The sequence below is a fragment of the Sinocyclocheilus rhinocerous genome, unplaced genomic scaffold (assembly GCF_001515625.1).
Source record: "Sinocyclocheilus rhinocerous isolate Xijiao unplaced genomic scaffold, SAMN03320098_v1.1 scaffold484, whole genome shotgun sequence".
Lineage (NCBI taxonomy): Eukaryota > Metazoa > Chordata > Actinopteri > Cypriniformes > Cyprinidae > Sinocyclocheilus > Sinocyclocheilus rhinocerous.
In genome coordinates this window covers 429,201-435,335 of record NW_015658063.1, presented here as the reverse complement: position 1 = coordinate 435,335, position 6,135 = coordinate 429,201, and the positions used below count along the sequence as shown (strand labels likewise).

The 6,135-nt window shown below is 37.4% G+C and overlaps 1 protein-coding gene across 1 annotated transcript in view; it reads left to right on the top strand.

Moving 5' to 3' along the window:
* The first annotated feature begins 3,594 nt into the window (after positions 1-3,594).
* LOC107722070 (BMP/retinoic acid-inducible neural-specific protein 3-like) overlaps positions 3,595-6,135 on the top strand; it is a 105,584-nt gene continuing 103,043 nt past the window's right edge. Inside the window, exon 1 of the mRNA XM_016530296.1 lies at positions 3,595-4,178. The gene's annotated coding sequence lies outside the window, so the exon portion shown is untranslated. The remainder of the gene's footprint in view (positions 4,179-6,135) is intronic.

Below are 6,135 nucleotides of genomic sequence, written 5' to 3'. Positions count from 1 at the left end.
GCTGTGGAAAAAAAAAAAAAAAAAAGCAAAATGATGCATCTATTGATGAAGTACAGAGTACTTGAAAACATTCAAAGTACAGTGGCCCCAAAATGTATTTATACTTTTAGGTCCTTAAGAGACACTTAAAATATCTGAATGTCACTGCATAAGATACAAAATATGAAAAATGTTTTCTCAGAGCTAACTATTTTCTGAGCCATTTTTGCCATTTCTTTTAATCATCTGGCCCCAAGATCATTTTGCATGAAGTTGGTTCCTCTCAAGTTCACACAAGCAATATGTACTTTTTTATCAGTTGAAACTTAAAAATATAAGTACAGTATATTCATACATCTTTTTTGGTTACACTTTATTTTGATAGTCCACTTTAGACATTCTATTAGCAGTAAGTAACTTTGCAACTACATGTCAACTAGCAGTTAGTCGAGTATTAGTAGACTGTCTGCTTAACACTTAAGACTATCTTCTAACACTTTCTTTGTCAACTTATTCTACTAACCCTAAACCTATACCCTAACAGTCTACTCTGAGAGTTAGTAGACATGTAGTTGCAAATTAATGAGAATTAGTTGACATGTAGTTGACATGTAGTTACAAAGTTACTTATAGTTAATAGCATGTCTAAAGTGGACTATCGAAATAAAGTGTAACCCTTTTATTTACTTTTGGCAATTTTAAAAGAAAAGTTTTAAAATGCATGTCAAGTACTTTCTGACAATTAGCATATTTATTAAGGCTAAAACAAAACAAACTATATTGTTTTCAGTAGAAAGTTACAGTTTGTTTATTGTTTTAGTATCAGGCAAAGTAGCTATAATAGGCTACTATAAAAATATAATCCATATATACAATTGTATTTTTTAAAGAAAGAAATACTTTTATTCAAGTTGATCCAAAGTAACAGCAAAAAGAATTGACATTGTTAGTTTTGCAAGTTCTTCAAATAAATGCCTTCTATCTAGCCATCAAAGAATCCTAGAAAAAAAGGTATAACAGTTTCAAAAAAAGGGAAAAAATTAAGGCCACGACATTGTGCCTGTCAACATTGATAAGAATACATTTTTTTTTTCTTTCTTTCTTTTTTTCAGCATATTAGAATGATTTCTGAAGGATAATATGACACTAAAGACTGGATTAATGACTGCTTAAAATGTAGTTTTACCCTCACATAATTAAATGACATTTTAAAATATATTAAAATAAAAATTATTTATTTTATATAGCAATAATATATATTTTTAACAATATTACTGTTTTTACTGTATTTTACTCCAATAAAAGCAGCCAGTAACACTTTAGATTAGAGAACACTAAGTGGATATAAAATATGGGTAACATCAATTCTCGATATTAACTAGTTGCGTATTAGCACATATACTTACTTATACGTATAAAGCACACAGTATTAATGCCTTATGTCTGCATGGTCACATTCTAGATCCCTTAACCGTAACATAAACCTCAACATAACTACTACAACAACAACTACCATACCTACTATCAATAAGCAGCAAATTATGATTTTATTGAGGGAAAACTGTTAGTTAATAGTAAATATGTGTTTCCTAATAATCTTAAGTGTTACCAAGCAGTCTAGCTGAGCATACTGTAAGAGACGTCTTGAAAACAAACATGAAAACAACACCCCAAACTTTTGAATGGTACCTCTTTTATGTATATAAATGACAAATTCAAAGATCAATTATTATCCAGTGACAAAAATGAAATTAACTAATGGAATGATAAATTCGTATAGAATGAATCTCACAAATGAGATGTTCAGACATATATGGCCAAGAGGCTAATGAAAGGTCTAACCCGGTGGGTGCATCTTGACCCATCTTACCCTATAGCTGTCAATACACTACCTTAGCTTGCTTCAACACTTTTGTTTTAACTTTGCTGACTTTTCTTTAGACTGAGAGCTGTGCAGCTGCACAAGAGTGGCAAGGTTTACAAAGCAAATAGAAATGCAATGCTTCCGGCACAAACAGAGACCTAGCTTATTTTTATCCAGCCCAGGCAGAGGAGACAAATGATATGCAGAAAATATTCCAGTTGGAAGCAGTGAAAAGCTCAGTCAGGTGGGATGGATAAGAATAGTTGTCAACCATACATAATGTAAGCACTGTATATGGCCAAGAGGCTAATGAAAGGTCTAACCCGGTGGGTGCATCTTGACCCATCTTACCCTATAGCTGTCAATACACTACCTTAGCTTGCTTCAACACTTTTGTTTTAACTTTGCTGACTTTTCTTTAGACTGAGAGCTGTGCAGCTGCACAAGAGTGGCAAGGTTTACAAAGCAAATAGAAATGCAATGCTTCCGGCACAACAGAATCCTAGCTTATTTTTTTATCAAGCCCAGGCAGAGGAGACAAATGATATGCAGAAAATATTCCAGTTGGAAGCAGTGAAAAGCTCAGTCAGGTGGGATGGATAAGAATAGTTGTCAACCATACATAATGTAAGCACTGGTCAAAATAAACTGGACTGGTAATTATCTAGTGTACGGTGTGAAATATGCTCATGCTATGCTAATATTTTAGCCAGACATCGATTTATAATGAAAAAATGTGTAAATTAATAAATAAATAAGGCTGTAATTACCTTATTTCTCACAGTTACATATCATAATGTCACATTATGTCACAGTGTAAATTTATATGACACAAAGTTTAAAATTGTAATTAATTCTAGCATAATTCTAGTTTCACAATTTGACTTTGTACTGGACTCTGGTATGTAACATTATGACCTTATATCGTATCGTTATCTTTATCTGGGGCAAAAATAGGCTTCCATAGAAATGCATGGCTTTTGTTCTTTGGAGAAAAAAAGTCAATTAAATATTTGCTTTTATAGGGAACAATGTACACATCCACATCCCAAATTTTACATCTAGTTTTGGGAAAGCCCTTTAACTGTTACTGCGCAAGATAAAATAAAATTCCCCATAGAAAATATATGGATTATGTCATCCCCTTTTCAATTGCACTGACTTCAAACTGTTTCCACGTCAGAATGAGATGTACGAGTTTTAGCATTTCCTTCAATATTCCCAAGATATCTGGCACTAACAGGGCACTAGGCTGACAAGAACTGACTTTTGGCTTTATTGTATGAAGAACAAGATACATCTCCCTTAAGAAACTGGAGATTTTGTCAGTATGAATTCAGTTTGCCAGGAGTCACAACAAATTTGTAGCAGACAAATTTGGCTAAAGCATTGGGAGAAAAGCATTTTCTTCTTTTACCATTCTTTCATTAGCCACCCTGTCCCTCCAGGGCTCACAGAGCCTGGTCTATCCTCCCTCTCTCCCCCTAAAACGCTCTCTCTCTCTCTCTCTCTCTCTCTCTCTCTCTCCTTCCTTGTCACATCGCTGCCTGCTGCAGCTCAGCCAATCAGAGCGCAAGAGGCGTGGCCTCTGGTCTCAGTTGGACAGAGCTTGTTGAAAAGAAAGAGATGCTTTCCTGAAAGACTTAGAGTAGCTCTCTTCTGCGCGAGGCTCACCGTTTTAGGGCTTGGCAGTGAGTGATGACTACAGCACGGGCAGCTAAAGTCTAGCTCTAGCAATCTGGCACACACACACACTAAAAAACACAGAGAGAGAGAGAGAGAGAGAGAGTGGATGTCACAAATGAACTGTGGCAGGTGCAGTTTTTCTACTTGGAAGAAGCTGGATAATGCAAATGAGTTGAAAGGAGAGAACAGCTTCGTATGGATTTATCTGTCTGATTGTAATCTGATGTGATCCTACTTGTTTGGGAAGATCACACATTGCTCAAGAGGACCCGAATTGCTTCTATCCTGCTTGGACAAAAAAATAATTTCTGGGACTTTGCATTCTAAAAGAACTGGTCTGCATCCAGTTTTTAAATCTTTAATCGAGAAAAAAAAACTAATGGCTATCAAACATTTTAAGTGCACCCATAAAGGGTGCACTTAGAGCACTCTCTTCGGAGCGTCAGTACAATGCCTGGATTACCCTTTTGACTGTCTTGTGAACCCGTGTGAAATCCCCGCGGAGGAGGTACGGCGGGGGGCCGAGCGGGTGGGAGTTGCATTCCTCCACTTGAGACCGAACTGAGAATCCAACATCCTGACTGCCGCTACAAGTCGATCGGATACAAACGCTGTAGGGACAGGAGTGGAACCACCCTTCACGGTCTGGGTGAGTACCCTGTCACAGTTCACTGGACACTCAATCTATTTTGAGTTAAACCACTTCACCCTGCTCATCTTGTAGTGTCGGAATCATCTCCTGACTTAAACGTTACAGCTTTTGTGGGGTTTTATATGTGGTGGGTATCTGGTATTTCTCCTACATCTGATTATAGATAGCTGCAGTGTCAGTCAGCAATGTCAGATTAACATAAGCAGCAGGTAACTTTGTTTTGATCCCAAAAAAAATATACGGTTGGTTGTTCTAATTTTGATGTAAACACTGTTTCTATTTGACTTAATTTGGTTTTAATTACAGGATTTACGCATGCAGTTAATTCAGAGTATTTCAGAACACCAATTGTATATGTGATGAGTTCATGCTATAAATATAGCCGTCTTGACTAGTATAGACGGTTCTGCAGGGCATTGCCTCTATCTCATTAAACTGGATTTAATTTCATCCCACAATGCTTTCTCAAACTAAATCTAGAGCTTGCCCCAAGAGTTTCCAGCTCCTTGCACAATGACAATAACCCAGAGGGGCGCTCTCAAAACACGCAAGAAGTCCTTAACTCCCTTTCCAAACTTTCTTCTCACTTTGAAGCTTTTGAACATAATACAGAAAAAAAACAAGAACAGCAGCGGAGAGGTAAAACAAAACCGTCCCGCAGCGACAGTGACTCACGGGATGGCTTCTTCACAGTTTGGTTTGGATGTCTGCCTGGACTCCGCAAGGAACCCGGAGAAGAACCAAATTGCTTGATTTTTTTGGGGTGTGTGGGTTCTGTATTTTGCACTAGTCTAAGGGGTTAAAGCTGGACTGCATTGTCTTACATATGTACATTAATCCTCTTTTCTCACTCTGGCAGTGGCAGACCTGAAGCAAGCTGACATTTCCACTGTTGTAGGAATATATTTAATGCCCCTTTCTGTCAAAATACAAAGCAGCTTGCTTTTTAATCTGTTGCAGAAATATTTAAGCTGTCCATGGTCTCTCTCTCCCTCCCAATCGTTCACTCACCCTTGCTTTCTCACCGCCTTAACAGTAGGTTTCAATACAAATCATTTTGGAAAAGCCGATTCCTGGTGTGGTTTTGCTGTATCTACACAACAAATCCACCAGGCCATCTTTCTGTGGGAAGAATAGCATTTTAATCCACATTATTCAGCAGTGCCAGCGACTGTATGGAATGCTTACGCCTACCCCATAGTCAGCCATTGACTATTTCGTCACAACAAGCAATCAGAAAACAATGGGCCACCTCCATTCAACAAAAATTAAACTCTTTGATAACAAGCATATAGGCTGACAGCACGTATGCAGCACTTTTCATGCTTAACATTGCCTATAGAGGGAGCAATTCTCTTTTAACAAGCAACCTGCAACCACACATCCAACAGAATCATAGTCAGAATGCAAAAGAGAAGAGAAGATGACCACTCAATTATCAGTTTACAATATTGATTTGTTATTGGAGAGGTCTATCCATTCAGGCTGGCATCCAAACACGATTGATTTCCACTGATACTGTCAAGGGAGATTTTTATCTATGTAAGGTGAGCAGAAGATGCTGAATATTTCTGCATCTGCGACATGCAGGCCTCAGTTATTGGGATGCAAGTCCATGCCGTTTCACCAGTGCACATTCTCTCCTGCTTACCAAGAAGCCCTCTGAGGTTTTTGAAGTGTTAAAGTGGAAGAAGAACACAAAACTCCATTTCCAGTCCCGGAGGGGACGCTGATGTGTGCGTGTGTGTATATATGGGCCGTTGTTTGCTCTGTGAAGTTATAAAAGAAATATCGATCTGCTCAAGCAATATTCACCATCTCAGAGAAAAAAAAATGTAGAGTGGATTCAAAATATATTGTGTACGTTCACTGAAATGCAAATATAAAAATATAACAGTAGTCTGAGGCTGTATCACTAAGAAAAGATATTTATATATATATATATATATATAGT